This window comes from Danio rerio, chromosome 4 (genome assembly GCF_049306965.1).
Source record: "Danio rerio strain Tuebingen ecotype United States chromosome 4, GRCz12tu, whole genome shotgun sequence".
Taxonomy (NCBI): Eukaryota; Metazoa; Chordata; class Actinopteri; order Cypriniformes; family Danionidae; genus Danio; species Danio rerio.
In genome coordinates, this window is record NC_133179.1 from 74,158,749 (window position 1) to 74,177,500 (window position 18,752).

General features: G+C 40.0%; 2 protein-coding genes across 3 annotated transcripts in view; one reads left to right on the top strand and one right to left on the bottom strand.

The window, feature by feature from the left end:
- Positions 1 to 7,802, bottom strand: part of si:ch211-232d10.1 — a 257,213-nt gene extending 249,411 nt beyond the window's left edge. The window contains exon 1 of one of the 2 annotated variants that reach the window (XM_073948228.1): positions 7,726 to 7,802. The gene's annotated coding sequence lies outside the window, so the exon portion shown is untranslated. Of the gene's footprint in view, positions 1 to 7,721 lie in introns of both variants that reach the window. The other variant, XM_073948230.1, reaches the window with a different exon arrangement.
- Positions 1 to 18,752, top strand: part of si:ch73-389k6.1 — a 778,105-nt gene that overhangs the window by 470,790 nt on the left and 288,563 nt on the right. The gene's annotated exons all lie outside the window — the stretch shown is intronic.

Genomic DNA, 18,752 nt, shown 5'->3' on the forward strand with positions numbered 1-18,752 from the left:
AAATATATTTGGCTGATTTTTTCCAGAAATTCTTTACAATGTTGCATTCAAAAAACAAATGGCAAAGGCTCTCTTCATCCACAGATATCCTCCATTTCAATGCGCTTTGATAAAAACGATTTTACTGCGTAAACTTGATGTAATATTTTAAAATGGATTTCCTTCATTTTATTATTAATAGAATATTTGAAGGGAGTTAACCAGGCTTTTTCCAATTAATATTAACTATAATAGAGTTCCAGAGAAATGTGCCTCTAGGAGTGATTTTATTTTGCTTCTGAAAAATATTACGAATATGTCTGTTAGTACATTTATTATCAGTCAACTCAACACCTTCTAAATGTAGTTTTGGGTTTACAGCAGATTATAGCAAATATGATTTTTAACAAGTTGAATCATTTCTACAGGGATAGATTTAATTCAATTCTCTAAACAATATTGGGAAATTGTAAGCAGACATGAAATGTTCATAGGATAGGATATTCCCTGAGCTGTTAAACAGTGTTAAAAGAGGATTAATGTCTCTATTAAACCAATTTACTGAGAATCAAGATTTATTTGAAGAGCTTATATTACCATTATTCCAAATAAAGGAGAAACATTGTGACAGTAAGAGATTTTCCAAGCAAGAAGAGCTTGTTGATGGAATTTAGTGAAAGTAGTGTGTGTGTGAATGTGTGTGTGGATGTTTCCCAGAGATGGGTTGTGCCTGGAAGGGCATCCGCTGTGTAAAAACTAGCTGGATAAGTTGGCGGTTCATTCCGCTGTGGCAACCCCAGATTAATAAAGAGACAAGGCCGACAAGAAAATGAATGAATGAATGATTCCAAAAGGAATTGGGGGTAGATAGACATCTCTTAATCCAATTGATCCTGAAGGTCTTATTGATATCTTCAAAATAAAGCATTTCTAGTCCTCCTTCAGCTTTCTTATTAGTAAGAACTCTTTTTTTTTATACTTTGGGACTTGTTTTTCCAAATAAAAGAAAAGAACAAGTTATTGATATCTTTGCAATTAGAGTCTTTAAGAAATAAAGACAAGGCGGGATAAACAAACGGAGATAAACCTTCAGCTTTACATAACAAGACACCACCATAAATGGAAAGTTCACGCTGTAACCAGCAATTTAACACGACTTTTGTTTTCTTTATTCTGGAAGAAACATTTAAGTCTTGTCTGTTAAGTGTATTTTTGTTACAATATTTCTAAGGTATTTGACAGAGGATTTCACTGGGATGTTCATTGTGTGTTTATTCTTTAAACTGTGTAAAGGCAGAATTTCACATTTGGAAAGATTTCAAGTTAAACCAGAAGCTTTTGAAAAAGTATTGCTTAAAGAAATAGCATCAGGGATAACAGAAGCGTGTTTGAAGAATAAGGTCGAGTCATCTGCTGATTGAGAAAACTTAAAAACTCTATCAAAGATTTTGACACCTTGAATTTGCTCACTATTGATAATACCAATTGCCAATAATTCAACAACTAATACAAATAAAAATGGGGAAATTGGGCAACCTTGACGTACTCCACGATAAATGTTAAATCTCATAGTTGTAGAAGTATTTATGATTACAGAACTATTAATATTGGTGTAAAAAAATGATGACTTTTAGAAATTTATTCCCAAAACCAAAACACTCTACAGTTTAAAAAATAAAAAAAACTGTGTTCAACAGAGTCAAACGCTTTAAATCTAAACAAAGGATAACAGCTTCATCATCTCCATAATCAGCATAATCTAAGAGATCAAGCACTGGCCTAATATTATTAGTTTTTCAATTCAATTCAACTGTTTATTGTCATGTGCACAGTAAGGAAACACGTCTCCCTGTACAATGAGATTCTTACTTTGCCGTCCACAGTGAAGTCATACACACAACATACACATCATACACATTAGTTATGTGGCGACCTTTTAGAAAACCTGTTTGACATTCACTTATAATAATATTTACCTAATCTATTAGCAAATACCAAAGTTATACGTTTATAATCAATTGTTAGAAGTGAGATCGCTCTCCAGTTTTCTATCAATTGTGAATCTTTGTCAGGTTTAGCAATTAACGAGATGACTTCCTGATTCATGGAGGTAGACATTTCACCACTATTAATGCATTCAATAAACATGTTATAGAGGATTTTCAATGTGTTCCCAAAAATCCTACAGTCAACCCATCTATACCAGGAGCTTTACCTTTCTTCATTTTCAGTAGTGCATCTTTCAATTCAAGAGTGGCTATATTTGAATGACATAAATCATTAAAGTCTTCAGCTATAATAGGAATATTTTGATTCATTACTTTAATGAAGTTATCACAATTATTTTCATCAAAATTGGAGGTATAGAAGTTTTTATAAAAGGAAAAAAACTAAAATTGCTTTGGGATCCATAAAAAGGCTGCCATTAATATTTATTGCAGGTAACGGATTTCTTTTAAAGTTTCTATTTTCTAGAGCAAAGAAATAACTTGTGTTTTCTTCTCCCTCTTCAAGCCATTTGACTCTAGAGCGAAGGAAAGCACCTTTAGCAAGATCCGGGTACATTAGATCAAGTTTAGATTGAATTTTAGTCAACTCTTCCTCGTCTTCCTAAGTATGAATTTCCTTCTGTTCCAGAATATGTCAATTATCCAGTGATTCCATTTCCATTTTGCCTGTTGAGTTTTTTTAATTCTTTACTGCGTATGATGGCAATTTTTCCTACATTATATTTAAAAAGTTCCCAGTTACTTTTGAATTGATCTTTTAATCCTGTAAAACTATTGCTTGCAATATTCTTAACACAGGTATTAAAGTAATGATCATTAAGAAGATTATTATTCAGTTTCCAATATCCTCTAAGACTAGAATTCTCTTTTGAACCTTAAAGAGATAAATAAATAAGTTTATGATCTGTTAATAAAGCATGTCTATGATTATTTTCCTGAACATAACGTAAAGCTGTGTTAGAGATCAGAAATAAGTCAATTCTAGATTGTAAAGTCTTGCTTTTGTTAGACCATGTGTACTCTGATTTCACAGGGTTATAAAAGCGCCAAGTATCTGTAAGTAATAATGAGGCACAAAGAGATGCCAGATTGGATTGACCAGCATGTTGGAGGGTACGAGAGGGATATCTATCAATCAAACCATCTACACAGTCATTAACATCGCCTGCACATATAATATAATATATGAAGCATGAACATTGCTCCATTTGTGATTAAGTCTGAAATTTTGGCAAACAAAGTCTTATTCAACAAATTAGAATTATAACCATAAACATTATAAATGATAACCGTTGTGTTGTCCAGTCTAATCGTCAGAATCAACCATCTTTCATTTTCATCTGCAACAAAGTCAAGTACATCTCCTTTAAATCGATGCATCAAAACCATTACACCTGCTGATTGTGGAGTTCCATGACTAAAGTAAACAGAGTTTCCCCATTGTGCTTCCCAAAATTTCACATCCAAGACCGAGGAATGAGTCTCTTGACAAAAAACAAAGTCGGCATCAGTTCGTTTCAAAGAAGAAGAAATAAAGAAATAAAGCTTTCCTTTTCGTGTTCTCTCGAATACCCCTTACATTCAAGGATGCTATACACTGTTAACCCTTACCGTAGATTATGCAGTAAATAACTGTAAAGTAGCCAGTGTTTAGCTGTAATGAAAAGAAACAGTATTTTACTGTAAAATGAGCAGGATTTGTATGAAATTCTGTAGTGCAAATAATAAATGACAGTAATTTACTCTATATACCATTACAGATATTTACTGTGATAATAAATGGGAAATTACTGTTCAACCATAAACAAACATTGCTAAATAACTAGTAAAAATGTTTATAATATATATAACCGTTATATAACCGGTTAATATATAACCGAAATATATAATCCGCTGTCGCCACTGCCTCGCATGGTTCAGGATTGGTAGAGCTACACATCGATGAATTTGCTCTTCAGTGTTTGAACTCTCAGTAATGATTAAATCACACTGAACTGAGCTAAACTGAACTGAACTGAACTTAAACACTAAAACCTGAACCACACTGTTCCAGTTACTATGACCATTTATGTGAAGCTGCTTTGACACAATCTACATTGTAAAAGTGCTATACAAATAAAGCTGAATTGAAATGAATATATATGTATTTATCTTAAAAAGCACGCACATACATTTTTGCAGAGACGCAATGAATTTGTCTGGAAAACTTCAAATGAAGTAAGTAAAAGTGGCATTAACAGTATAGTATAAAGGCTTTCCTAAATAAATGTATAAATCATGTTATTTGTTGTGTTTTTTATTATTACTACAGATTTGGAGAGACATGAGAATCAGATTATTTATTATTATTATTAATGTTTTTGCTTTGGATAAAGTTTGTATATTTTTATTGTTTTTATTAAACGATATGTGCATAATTGTGATGCATGTAGGCAGTTGCTTTGAAAATATGCTATGTACCAGGGATGTAAAACTCCTGGAGGGCCGCAGCCCAGCAGAATTTAGTTCCAGCCCTACTTCAACACGTTATCTTTAGATTTAGTTTGATCAGGTGTGTTTAATTAAGGTTAAAGCTCAACTGCACTCTTACCCTGTAGATTATGCAGTAAATGACTGCAAAATAGCCAGTGTTTTTCTGTAATGAAAGAAACAGTATTTTACTGTAAAAGGAGCAGACTTTGTATTAAATTGTGTAGTGCAAATGATAAATTACAGTAATTTACTTTACGTACACATTACAGGTAGTAACTGTGACAATAAATGGCAAATTACTGTTCAACCAGTACTGTCCCATCTACTCTGATGCTTTATGTTGCTATTTATAGAGATGTGCATTTTAAAAGCAGAAATCAATGATTTAGGCATCACCACACACTCCCACAGGCTGTCTTATTCTTAACTAAAAAGTTTTAGAAGTTTTAGTTTTCAGAAAATGCTGGCCCTTTAAGGCAGCCAGGTGTTTGATTTGTTTACTGCTGTGCGCTCTATTCTCTGTCCATCAATTCAGATGTAGTCTGATATGTTTTAGGCTTTAAATAAGAATCTACAATGAGTAAGTAAAATGTGTTCAAATGAATTTTGAGGGTTTCTAAAATAAGGCTGTGTTGAACAGTGTTGAACTGTGAACTTGAAAGCTACATTGTTAGCTAGTTAGCCTCTCCTCATGTAATTTCTTACATTACTTTTGTTTAAGTATATGTATTTATTGGATATTGCATACTGCCATAATGTACAGATGCTAAAATTTCATGTATCTTTCCGGCAAATAAGCAGTTTTAATGCACATAAAAACCATTAAATTCCATCACCTTAGTAAGGTAACATGTGCACAGAAATCATCACAGGGAATCACAAAAATATGATACACATAACCATCCACACACAAAAGCTCTACTGTCAGGTCCCAGGTTGTGAGTTTGTTGCTATTTCAGATTTCAGAGCAGTGTTTCCACCTATGAATTTATATTAGAAACAATAGAAAAGTTTGTTGTCATGAGATTTTTAAAGTAAATAAATAATAATTATAACAATAAAAGATTGGATCCTTTGGATTTTCGGTGTTGCCGACTTTATTTTTATTTATTTTTTTTTAGAATTATTTAAAACTTTTTATTGAGAATTGACAGTATGTGCCTGTGTTTGACAAACATGTTTCTATCTATATCTCTATCTATGTGTTCGTTTCATATGCCTTTTTTTAATTATTTAAAAAATAAGCATAATTATTATGTGTTTTTTGCTGTTCAGTTTTTAAGCATGGTTCGCATTGAGGAGAGAGTAACACATTTCACTGCAACACACCTGAACCAATTAATTAGGACCTGAACACCACTTGATAATAACAGGCAGGTGTGTTTGATATGGGTAGCAACTGAAATCTGCAGGAAGGTAGATCTCCAGGAACAGGAGTGAGCACCCCTGCTATATAACATGGGGGTTCCTGGAGAACTGCAGCGCAGCAGAGTTTAGTTCCCACCCTGCTTCAACATTACCTGTAGATTTCTAACAAGCCTTAATTAGTTTGATCAGGTGTGTTTAATTAGAGTTACAGCTTAAAGTCCCGGTCACACTGCACTTTTCTCCCTAAAGACTTCCATTCAAACGCATGTGAATGCTGCAGACCTGGAATGCAAGCTGAAGCGACAAGTTTTACAGTTTGCAGCATTGGAAAATTCAAGATTGGAGAACTCTGACCTGCGAAATCACATCATGTGATTGCTTGAGACTAATCAAAGATCAAACCATGACCTCTCTGAACAAAAATTATGGACCAGTCGCTTGCTTTTTCAATCTCTAATTATTTTGTTTAATCCCATTCCTTTTCGCAGTGTCATATGACAGAATTTCACATGCTCAAGCGTTGACCGCAGCCTTACTGTGCAGACCTGTGGCTCTCAGTAATATGTAAGATGATATTTATATCTGCTGATTTCTTAATTTTGTTACACATTTTCTGTTGTATATTTGTTTGCTGCCAAAAAAATAAAATATATTTGTCTGAATTTTTATGCCTTCTATTTTAATAACCGGTAAGAATACTGATTAATTTTAGTAACACCTTGACATACTATTAATGTGTGTGCAGTATAATGCTGTGAGTTGTAACACTACAATACAGTAATTAACTGTACACAGTTTCCAGTTAGTCACCACTACTGCTCTATTACAGTAATTAACTGTACACTGTTGCCAGCCACTCACTGTAATGGTTCAGTTACAGTATTTAACTGTCAACACTGTTGCCAGTCACTTACTGTAACCAAACTTTTACAGTGAGTAGCTGGCAACAGTGTTTAAACACCATTTTAAGGACAAAATTATTAGCCCCTTTGAGCTATTTTTTTCCGACTGTCTACAGAACAAACCATCGTTATACAATAACTTGCCTAATTACTCTAACCTGCCTAGTTACCCTAATTAACCTAGTTAAGCCTTTAAATGTCACTTTAAGCTTTATAGAAGTGTCTTAAAAATATCAGGTAAAATATTATTCACTGTCATCATGGCAAAGATAAAATAAATCAGCTATTAGAAATAAGTCATTAAAACTATTATGTTTAGAAATTTGTTGAAAAAATCTGCTCTCCGCTACACAGAAATTGGGGGAAAAATAAACAGGGAGTCTAATAATTCAGGGGGGCTAATAATTCTGACTTCAACTGTATATATATATATATATAGTCCTTAACATGAATGCAGTTGGTTTAACCCTGATCTGACATCTCAGCTGTTTCACATTTGATTTAAGGTAAATGCATGTTATATAGAGTTTATCAAGAGAAGTTCAGGTTCAGCCAATTGTTGATTTAGTGAGTATTAAAATGTCTCTCTACTAAAGAGGCTCTTTGGTTAATGAGTTACTCTGACAGTAAGGGGTTAAATGCAGTGTTGTTTAAGGATCGTCAGCTTGTTGTTTTCAGCAGCTTTTCTTCCTGTTCAACTGACGGTCTGCTTTAACTTTACTTTTGATTTGGTGACTCTGAATGTTTAGAGTTATATTTAATGCTGAATTATTGGACACTATTGAGTCAGTCTGATATAGAAGAGCACAAACACTGTAAAGGGATTAAAAATAAAGCTTTTAGACACAGTGTTTAAATGAGCGTGTTTGACTCAGTGTTTAATCTGTGTTTGAGGATTTGATCTTCAGGATCAGACATTTAAATCACACTCACACATATAAACCCTTCATCATCTCCACAAATCAGCGTAATGTAGAAGTGTTAAACTCACATGCAGAAGTACAGACGCTCTTGTGCAGCAGGAACACAATCTGAGCTCTTTCACTCTTTCACTTCACTAAAACACACCTGTGTGATCTACAGGTATATCCTCAAATATTATTGGCTGCACTGAGTGACACTGACATGAATATTCATGAGATTCTCCTGACTGTGGGCGTGTCCTGAAGACGACACACAAAGCACTGGAGCTGAAGATATCTGTGCAGATTCTCTGAGCACGAGTGTGTTGAAGGAAGATTTAGAGAAGGAACTTAAGATGAAATCTGTGGGTTCTCTGAAGAATATTTACAGTAATGTTGAACCTATAAAATAAGATTAGAGATTTCTATATAAATGAGTACACCTCATACAGATCTCTCTGCTGTATTATTATTATTTTCTATAGGATGCTGTTCAATAATATTCAATAAGTGTGTTTATACAATAGATTAGTCAGTACCAAAGACAAAACTGAACTAACTGAACAAAATAACTGAAGATCACAGTGAAGAGAAACAGCACACACAAATGAATAATGTTTAACCAGAGGACAAATCAAGAAAACCATTAAACAGCATTACATTCAGTTCAAATGTTGTAGTTTGTCTTTTATTTATTGTTTGCAGCACATAATGTGAATGTACATGTGTTATATCTCTATTTCTGAAGGTGTTTTCAACTCTTATTTTAATCAATATATCTGTTTATCGATACTCGCTATTAGAAATCCATTATATATATATGAAAGCTTTTCTAAATTCTCCTAAGACAAGAACAGGACAGCTTTAATGAAAGGTTTTGATTTTATAATGATCACTCGTTTACATTACAGATGTTTCATACTATTTTTTGTCATCATTTCTCAAAATTCAGAATAAAAAGTCAATAAAAATATTGAAATAAAATAAAAATAGTCATAATATGCTCACCCTTCTTGGGTTCCAAACCGGTTTGACTGCCTTTCTTCTGCTAAACACAAATGACCTTACTTAGAAGAAAGCTCGACACCTTTTACCACTGTATTCTACATTTTTTTTTTCTCCAACTATGAGAATTCGATAAAGATTTCCAAATTTGCCTTTAGACAAGAACGAATGTTTATTTGTGGCTTCAGGACAACTATGAGGAAAGGTTTTAATATTGTCATGGTCAAAGTGGCATATTGAGAATACAGCAGAAAGAATCTGAGGGGTGTTATTGGTATAGATACCATGATATTATATAATAATATAGGATACTCTTGTTTTTCCTCAGAGCTTGACTACTGTCAGATATTATATGCTAATGCCATTTTAGGAAGCTCCAGCTAGTACAACAGTATGTAGTGAGAAAAACCCTTCAGTGTCCATATGGTGAATTATTAATAGTATGCACTCTGAGCTTAACACTAGATCCACCAGGTGTTACTTACAATAGAGGAAAACATGAGACAGTGTTAGAGGTGTCTTAACCTGGGGTAAAGACAAAAAGGACCAATAGGCCAAAGTCCTCATCAAATGAAAGTAGAATTTGGCATTTCTTTGGAAATCAATTTCTGGAAGGAGAAAGTAGTAGCGCAGAATTAAAGCTTATTAAAGTCCAGTGTTCAGTTTCCACAGTCAGTGGTGGTTTGGGGAGCATCCATACCCCTCATATTGACGTCACCAGCTCCATTGAGTGCATTGTGCCTGAGACTGTGTGTCTCCATTGCAAATGCTAGTCTGCAGTCAGATACTATTGACTTCATGGCTCCCTCTGCTGGCAGATTCATGGAGATGGTGATTTGACTGTCCAGCAGGACTTGACATCTGCCCACAATACCAAATGTGCTAATACCTGTCACGGTTGCAGGTTTGTGCGCTTCTCCGGAGTGTATGTTTGATCACGTGGGTTTGTTTTGTTTTGGTTGTCCATGTGGATTTGTTATGCTCACGTGTTATGACGACACTCAGTTGGTCTGATTAGTTCGCCAGCTGAGGCTCATCATGGTGCCTATATCTGGGCGACGCTTTTGTGTGTCTGTGTCAGTTCGTTACTATCACTCATGTTTGTGCTGTCTGTGCTCAGGCCCTGAGGAGTTTATCTGGATCCGGTTTCCTCGTTCTGTTCCTGCCCTGTGTTCTGCGTCCCTCTAGCCTGGCACTATTTGGTTTAATTGTCAGATACAAATAAACATTGTTCATTTTGCACTTGGATCCTCTTTGACTCTTATTTGAACGTTACAGAACGAACTGACCTTTACATGGATCCAGCGAGTGTTTCCCAGATCTCCGAATTCGTCTCTCAGGGCAACGCTCGAATTGATCGACAGGATGAGGCCCTAGCCACCACGGCTCAGGCGATCCAGGCCCTGGTTGGCCAAGTTTCATTGCTCACATCCCAGGTCCAACAACTGGTTACCCGTGCTGCACAGGCTGATACTGCACCGGCCCCCGAGACTGCACTGACCCCGGAAGTGTCACTAGCGCCTGCGGTTCTTGGTCGCTCTGTTGAGCCGCGTCTTCCACCTCCGACCAGCTACTCTGGAGAGCCTCTCTTGTGCCGATCCTTCTTGTCTAAGTGTTCCCTTTACATCTCGCTGCAGCCGTCATTATTTTCCTCCGAGCAATCTAAGGTGGCGTTTGTCATCACCCTCCTTTCGGGCAAGGCGGCCCAGTGGGGAACAACAGCTTGGGAAAAAAAGCTACTATGCTGCTCTACGTTTGACCTGTTCTCCAAAGAACTTAAGAAGGTCTTTGATCGGGCCGCTTCCGGGAGAGAGGCCGCCCGAGTCCTTGCTGAACTCCACCAGGGGAATCGGAGTTCCGAACACTAGCCGCTGAATGCAGCTGGAACGCGGAGGCGCAATGGGACATGTTTCTGCACGGATTATCTGATCGTCTGCAAGATGCGATCTATTCCTTAGATCTTCCAAAGACTCTGGACGAGCTGGTGGATTTGGCCATCCGTGTGGACACCAGACTGCTTCGGCGTGAGACTCGCCTACAGCAGAGCAGGTTTTCGGATTCCGTCCCTGACTTTCCGGCATTGGCTGCGACACCGGAAGTGGTAAGCGCTGACCCGAAACACATGCAGCTGGGGAGATCCCGCTTGTCCTTGCAAGAAAAGCGCCGACGAAGAACAGAGGGACTCTGCCTCTACTGCGGAGGGGCGGGTTATCGGGTGGCTTCCTGTCCCATAAAAGACAACACCCATCAGTAGGTAAGAGGTTACTGATGGGTGAAATTAATTTGGACAAATCCTCTACGCTGCTACTTTATTGCCCGTCACTGTATCATGGTGTTCCGGAAGTCATGACACCCATGCCCTCGTCGATTCCGGGGCAGAGGGAAATTTCATTGACTCCAGTTTCGCTTTCAGTTCTAAACTTCCGGTTATAGCTCTGTCACAACCCATTGCAGTACGCGCCCTCAGTGGGCTTTCCCTTCCCACTATCACTCACTCCACCAAACCCATAAAACTTATCACATCTGGAAATCATGTTGAGCACATTTCATTTTTTTTTAACAGACTGTTCCAACTCACCGGTGGTTTTAGGACATCCATGGTTAATTCTTCATAAACCTCAAATTAACTGGGGTCTCAATTCCATATTTTTGTGGAGTGAGAACTGTCATGAGTCGTGTCTTTCTTCTGCTCGTTCTGCTGTTTCTTGTTCTGTGTTTCAGGAGGAGCGCATGGACCTGTCTAACGTGCCCAGTGAGTACCTCAACCTGAAGAGAGTGTTCAGTAAGTCTCGAGCTGCTTCTCTGCCTCCTCATCGTCCCTATGACTGTGCAATAGATTTATTGCCAGGTACGTCTCCACCTAAAGGCAAGTTATACTCTCTTTCTATTCCTGAGAATATATTTCTGATTCTCTAGCGGCCAAGATCATACGGCCCTCTTCTTCTTCAGCGAGGGCGGGGTTCTTTTTCGTGAAAAAGGATGGGACTCTTAGACCTTGCATAGATTATCGAGGGCTGGACAGCATCACGGTGAAGAATACGTATCCTTTGCCGCTGATGTCTTCAGCGTTCGAGCGTCTGCAAGGGGCTTCGTTTTCACGAAATTAGATCTCCGCAACGCATATCATTTGGTTCGCATGAAGCAGGGTCATGAGTGGAAAACCGCGTTTTTGACCCCCAGGGGGCATTTTGAATATTGTGTTCTTCCTTTTGGGCTTTCTAATGCTCCTGCGGTTTTCCAAGCACCCGTAAATGACGTGTTGCGAGACATGATAGATCAGTTTATTTATGTCTACTTGGATGACATTCTGATTTTTTCTCGTTCTCTCCAGGAACATGTGCAGTACGTCAGGCGAGTGCTTCAGCGGCTGCTAGAGAATGCGTGTTCCATGCACAGTCTGTTCCCTTTCTAGGACACATTGTGTCAGTCGAGGGGGTCCGCATGGATCCACAGAAAGTTCAGGCTGTGGTAAAATGGCCAATCCCCGAGTCTTGTAGGGCCCTGCAGAGATTTCTGGGCTTCGCTAATTTTTACCGGCGTTTTATTTGCAATTTCAGCCAGCTCGCCGCCCCTCTGACGTCCTTAACCTCCGCCAAGACTCCCTTCAGGTGGTCGAGTGCAGCACAGGTTGCATTTACTAAACTAAAGAGCCGCTTTATTTCAGCTCCCATTCTGGTGACACCTGATCCCTCTCGGCAGTTTGTGGTGGAAGTTGACGCGCCAGAGGTGGGCGTGGGCGCGATCCTGTCCCAGCGCGCAGCCTCGGATGACAGAATTCATCCGTGCGCGTTTTTCTCACATCGATTGTCTTCCGCAGAACGAAATTACGACATTGGTAATAGGGAGTTGTTGGCTGTCAAACTCGCTTTGGAGGAGTGGCGTCATTGGTTGGAGGGTTCGGGGGTTCCCTTTATCGTTTGGACCGATAATAAGAACCTCGAATACATCAGGTCCGCCAAACGACTTAACTCCAGGCAGGCTCGGTGGGCATTATTTTTCGGACGTTTTGACATTACTATCTCATATCAACTGGGTTCTAAAAACATCAAACCCGACGCGTTATCCCGTCTTTTTGATTCTTCCGAGCGCAATACGCCTCTTGAGCCCATCGTTCCCCAGAGGATTTGTATTTCTGCAGTAACATGGGAGATCGAGAGCAGGGTCCGCACAGCCCTGGATGGGGTAACGCCCCCGGTCGGATGCCCACCCAGTTGTTTGTTTGTGCCGGAGAAGATTCGGTCTGACGTCATTCGGTGGGGACATTCCTCCAAAGTGGCTTGTCATCCTGGGGTGAGTCGAACCTTATTTTTGGTTAAACAGCGATTTTGGTGGCCAGCTATGGCACGGGACATATGCGAGTTTGTTTTGGCCTGTTCTGTTTGTGCTGTTTCTAAGACTTCTAATCGCCCTCCTGCTGGACTCCTTCAGCCGATGTCAGTGCCTTCGAGACCCTGGTCGCACACTTCGCTAGATTTTGTCACTGGTCTCCCGCCATCTGGTGGCAATACGGCTGTTTTGACCGTTGTGTACCGGTTCTCGAAGGCTACTCATTTCATTCCTCTGCCTAAATTACCCTCAGCCAGAGAGACAGCGGATGCTGTCATTAATCACGTCTTTCGCATTCATGGCCTCCCGACGGACGTGGTTTCTGACAGGGGGCCCCAGTTTGTCTCTAAATTTTGGAGAGAAATCTGTCATTTATTGGGAGCGACTGTAAGTCTTTCTTCTGGCTTCCATCCTCAGAGTAACGGACAAACAGAGAGGGCCAACCAAGATCTCGAGCGCATGTTACGTTGTTTGGTTTCCCAAAATCCCTCCTCTTGGAGTGAGCAGCTCCCATGGGTGGAGTACGCACACAATTCATTACAAGTGTCGGCTATGGGCCTCTCTCCGTTTCAATGTAGCTTAGGATACCAGCCACCAGCTTTTCCCAGTTTGAAATCCGAAATCGCGGTCCCCTCCGCCCACGTCTTTGTCCAGAGGTGCCGACGCACTTGGAGCAGAGCCAGACAGACCCTCCTCCAAGTGGGTGCGCGCACCAAGGCTAAAGCCGATCGCCACCGGTTGAAGCCTCCCGTTTACGTTGTCGGTCAAAAAGTGTGGCTTTCAACTAAGAATATTCCTTTACGTTCCGTATGTAATAAACTTGCACCTAAATTTATCGGCCCATTTACTGACATCAAGATCATTAGTCCGGTAGCAGTCCGCCTTAAGCTTCCTCCAGCGTACAGGAGAATACATCCCGTGTTTCATGTTTCCAAATTAAAGCCCGTTTTTCATACCGCTATTAACCCGTCGCGTCTCGTAGATGGGGAGACCGTTTATTCGGTTAAGCGCATTCTGGACTCGAGACGGAGGGGACAAGGATTTCAGTACTTGGTGGACAGGGAAGTTTATGGTGCGGAGGAGAGGAGTTGGGTCCCTACAAAGGACATATTGGATCACTCTCTTATCGATGATTACAATTGCCAGGTAGGCTCTTCTGGGAGCACCAGGAGGTGCTTGTAGGAGAGGAGGTAATGTCACGGTTGCAGGTTTGTGCGCTTCTGCGGAGTGTATGTTTGATCATGTGGGTTTGTTTTGTTTTGGTTGTCCATGTGGATTTGTTATGCTCACGTGTTATGACGACACTCAGTTGGTCTGATTAGTTCGCCAGCTGAGGCTCATCATGGTGCCTATATCTGGGCGACGCTTTTGTGTGTCTGTGTCAGTTCGTTACTATCACTCATGTTTGTGCTGTCTGTGCTCAGGCCCTGAGGAGTTTATCTGGATCCGGTTTCCTCGTTCTGTTCCTGCCCTGTGTTCTGCGTCCCTCTAGCCTGGCACTATTTGGTTTAATTGTCAGATACAAATAAACATTGTTCATTTTGCACTTGGATCATCTTTGACTCTTATTTGAACGTTACAATACCTGCTTTAAGAACCATGATATCGCTGTACTGGATTGGCCAGAAAACTCATAAAGGATCTGTGGAGTAAACATTGCTGGAGTAATTCAGGCAAAAACAGCCCAGACCAAGCATTGAATACATGTTCTTAATGTTCAGCAGTCTAACATTTCTGTGTGAAAATCCTTTAAAAAAAAAGTCATTGGCCATCATATATTACAATGTTTTGAGATTCTGAATTGTGGGGTTCCATTAGCTGTAAGCATCATCAGAATGGAAAGAAATAAACACTTGAAATAAAACAGTCTCTGTGATAAATCAATCCAATATACCAGTTTCACCTTTTAATTGAATTACTAAAATCAAGTTTCCAACAGTGTCATAATTTAATGAGATGTAAGCCACAACCAGGGCTTTGACAAACTAACAGCAGAAGACTAAATAACCATCATTAAGATAAAGCATTTATTATCACTACACTAAAAAAACCTGTTAAAAATGACTAAATATGTTGTTGTCAGAGGAAGTCACAGGAGTTTAATCATTGTTGAAATGTGTGTTGAAATATACATTGTCAGTTTACGTGCTGAAAATATTAAGGACTTTTTATAAGAAGTTTGGGATTACGTCTAAAATTGAAAACTGTTTTGATCTTTACATTATAGAAGTTATTTGAAAATGCATGTCGAAATGTATTTAAATTACCGATTTTAAACCAATTCTAAACGAATAAAAATTTCACATCAAAACTCCTGAAATTCCAGGAGTTTTCCGGGAGACGGTTCTGAAATACGAGAGACTCCTAGGAAAAACAAAAATGTCGGCAGGAATGCATTAATAACATCTGCTCATTTACACCCCAACATATACTCAAAAATCAAAACCACAAAATAACTCTTAAGAGTTGTATTGTCCTCTTGTGTCTTGTCATTTATCTAGACTCCAAATGTCCTAGTTTGGTTTAGTTTCTCCTTCTGCTGATCTCTCTAAACAACCTGTAACTGAACTCAACGTTCAAGTCCAGCAGCTTCAGTCTAATGTTAGAGACTCCAGGCAGGCAGCCATTCCTCTCCACCCTGAACCTGAGCCTCAAGTAAACAGCCCACTAGCCTATGTTGGGGATCCCAGCTCCTGTTAGTCCTTCCTCTGCCAGTGTTTCCTTGTTTTTGCTCTCCAGCCTCATCCTTACATCACTGAGGAATCCAGAGTGGCATTCACGATCACCCCCTTTAAAGGCAGGGCCAGCCCATAACTTTTTTGATGCCCTGGTTGATTTTGGGTTGAGGGTCGCCTTCATCGCAGTCAACTTCAGCGAGTAACTCGCCCTTCCTGGAAGTCTGATGAGGGTGTCTCAAGTTTTCTACACACTCCACCACCAAATTCTGACCAGGAGCTGATGCTGCATGGACATCTGCAACTAACTACCAAAAAGAAACAGCATCTAGGCTGTTTTCTGGCTAGTTGCTTGTGTCTGTACTGTGGGATCTCCTTTAAAAGCCCAACTCACCAGTAGTCCAGGGGATCCTGGTGGGCACCTTTCCTTGTTCTGATACCCTCACACATTGTACCTCACTGTCAGCCTCACTCCAGCTCAGAGATGTCATCCATTCTTGTTTGTGGCCTGATTTACTCTGAAGCAACGGGCAACTTTATGAACAGTACCACTGCCGTGTCCTGTGGCATTCCTGCAATCTCTCTTTCTTCCCCTATCAGTGTCTGCTTCCTAATTGGTCTTACCAAAACCTCCATCACCATTCCACCCCATCTGCAAATTTAATTATCTCTGGCAATCACCGTGAGGTCACTGGTCAGGTAATTCTGTGTTATCTTTGAGTCAGTCTTGTTTTATTATGTGTCAGAGTGCTGCCTCGTGTCCTTTAGATCTTTAGAAGCTTTAGATCTCTCTGTAGTCCCGTCGGAGTACCATGATCTGTGCCAGGTCTTCAGCAAATCCCAGGCCACGTTCTTACCTCCCCACCAACCAAATGATTGTGTCAAAGTCCAAGGCTCTTCTATGCCCAGGGCTTGGTGGTATTTCCTTTCTATTCCTGATAGAGAGGACATGGACAAGTACATTCAATAGTCTATAGAAGCTGACTTCATTCGCCCCTTTTCCTCTACAGCTGGGGCTGGGTTCTTCTTTGATATAAAGTGGCTCCCTGTGTCCTTGTACAGAGGTCTCAATTACCTTATTGTTAAGAACAAGTACCCTGTGTCTTTGATATCTTCTGCCTCTGAGTTATTGCAGGGAGCCGAGATCTTTACAAAACTCGACCTTCGCAATGCCCTAATCTGGAAAAATGAGGGGGATGAGTGGAAGACAGCATTCAACACACCCACAGGAAACATTGAATACCAGGTTTTACCTTTCAGGTTTACTAATGCCCCAGCTGTCTTTCAGCCACTTGTCTACAATGTGCTGAGGGACATGGTAAATCGATTTGTCTTTGTGTACCTTAATGATATCCTCATCTGCGGTGGCTGCTGTAGAACCAGCTTTATGTCAAGGGAGATAAGTATATGTTCCACAACAAATCTGTTTTGATCCTGGGGCATATGGTCTCAACGAAGGGCATCAGGGCTGATCACATTAATGTAAGGGCCGTAGCCGAGCGGCAATTCCCCAACTCATGGAAAGCTTTGGAGCGGTTTCTGAGGTTGCCTCTTTTTGCCAGTTAGGTTAAGACCAGAAGACCTTCAGTGGGGTCATGAGTTCAAAGTAGCCTGTCACCTTGGAGTCTGTATATCGCTGGCTACTATTCAATAGTGATTTTGGTGGCCATCTATGACCCAGGACATCAAGCAGTTTGTGTTGGCTTGTGCAGTATGTGCCCAGAATAAAACTTCTAATCAGCTGCCCGGTTGTCTGTTACAATCCTTTCCCATTCCCTCTCGCCCCTGGTCACACGTGACTCGTGTCTCTGGCTTACCTCAATCGAGAGGTACTAACTTTGTTTTGATGATGGTGGGTTCTACAAGGCAACCCATTTTATTCCTTTAGCCAAACTCCTGTCCACCAAGGAGACTGGTGGTGGGGGTTGACTGTGTGAGAATTGTCATACATTTACTAATGCTCTGAAGCTGATTTCAGTATTGTAAGGTGTTGATTATGTATTTCAAAGATTCACACAGTATTCAGATTTTTAAAAAAAATATATATTTTATATATGAACACATACACTCTCTCTCACACACATACACAGAAGAGACCACAGAAAATCTCACTGTTACTGACTGATCCTGCAGAGGGTTATGGGTAAATCTCTCTTCAGTCTTCAGCAGTTTGACTGATGAATCGCGATAAACACCAAACCCAGGGCAGAGCGGCTCAGTGAATGTGGTCTGGACTGAGTGGATGAGGCTCATTGTGTCTTCACTGATGTTGTAGAAGATCAGAGTTCCTGCACTGTGATCCACAAACACTCCTATTCTCCTGCTTAGTGGCTGTAAAGGGAGATGAGAAATTGGAAGACGACCAGAACAAACTCCAGGACTGAGCATTACATCCAAACCAAGACTCATGACCTCCTGATGCTCTTATACGACACTGATATACACACGATCTCCACTCCAGTCAATCTCCCAGTAACAGCGTCCACAAACACTCTCTCTGCACAACACCTGAGGACAATTAAATCTGTCTGGATGATCAGGATACGGCTGATTCTCCCACACACACTTCACTTCTCTGTTCTCCTCAGACAGAATGTGTTGAGTGCATTTATAACACAACAACACTTACTATAACTGTGTGTGTCTGTGTGTACATACATTTGTCTGGTCCTGCTTTAATCCTCTTCTCTCCTCCATGATCCAGACTGTAAACACAGTCTGTAATTGTTAAGAGTGTATGTAGATAGTGTTATACTGCTATTAATCATCTCACTCATGTGGTTTATTGAAGATTAAATTTAAAGACCTTTGTAAACCTTTTATGAATGAAACTACAGACTTATTCAGGGCTAAATGCTTAGCTTAGCTTCAGTGCATGACCATGTGAGAGCAGCAGCGATAGCTACTGGCTAGCTCTCTGCAGGTTCACACACTCTCCATAGACAAAATGCCTGTAATACTCCACAAGCTGTATATTCTGCATATCTTAACCCCATAACCCTGACAGAAAACTGAATTTCACAAAAATAGCTTTGTGTGTAGCCATTCAGTGTAAAAGCACAAGGCCAGTGATGCTCCACAGACTTGAGTTTGTCCAGTGTGTAGTTTGGATCC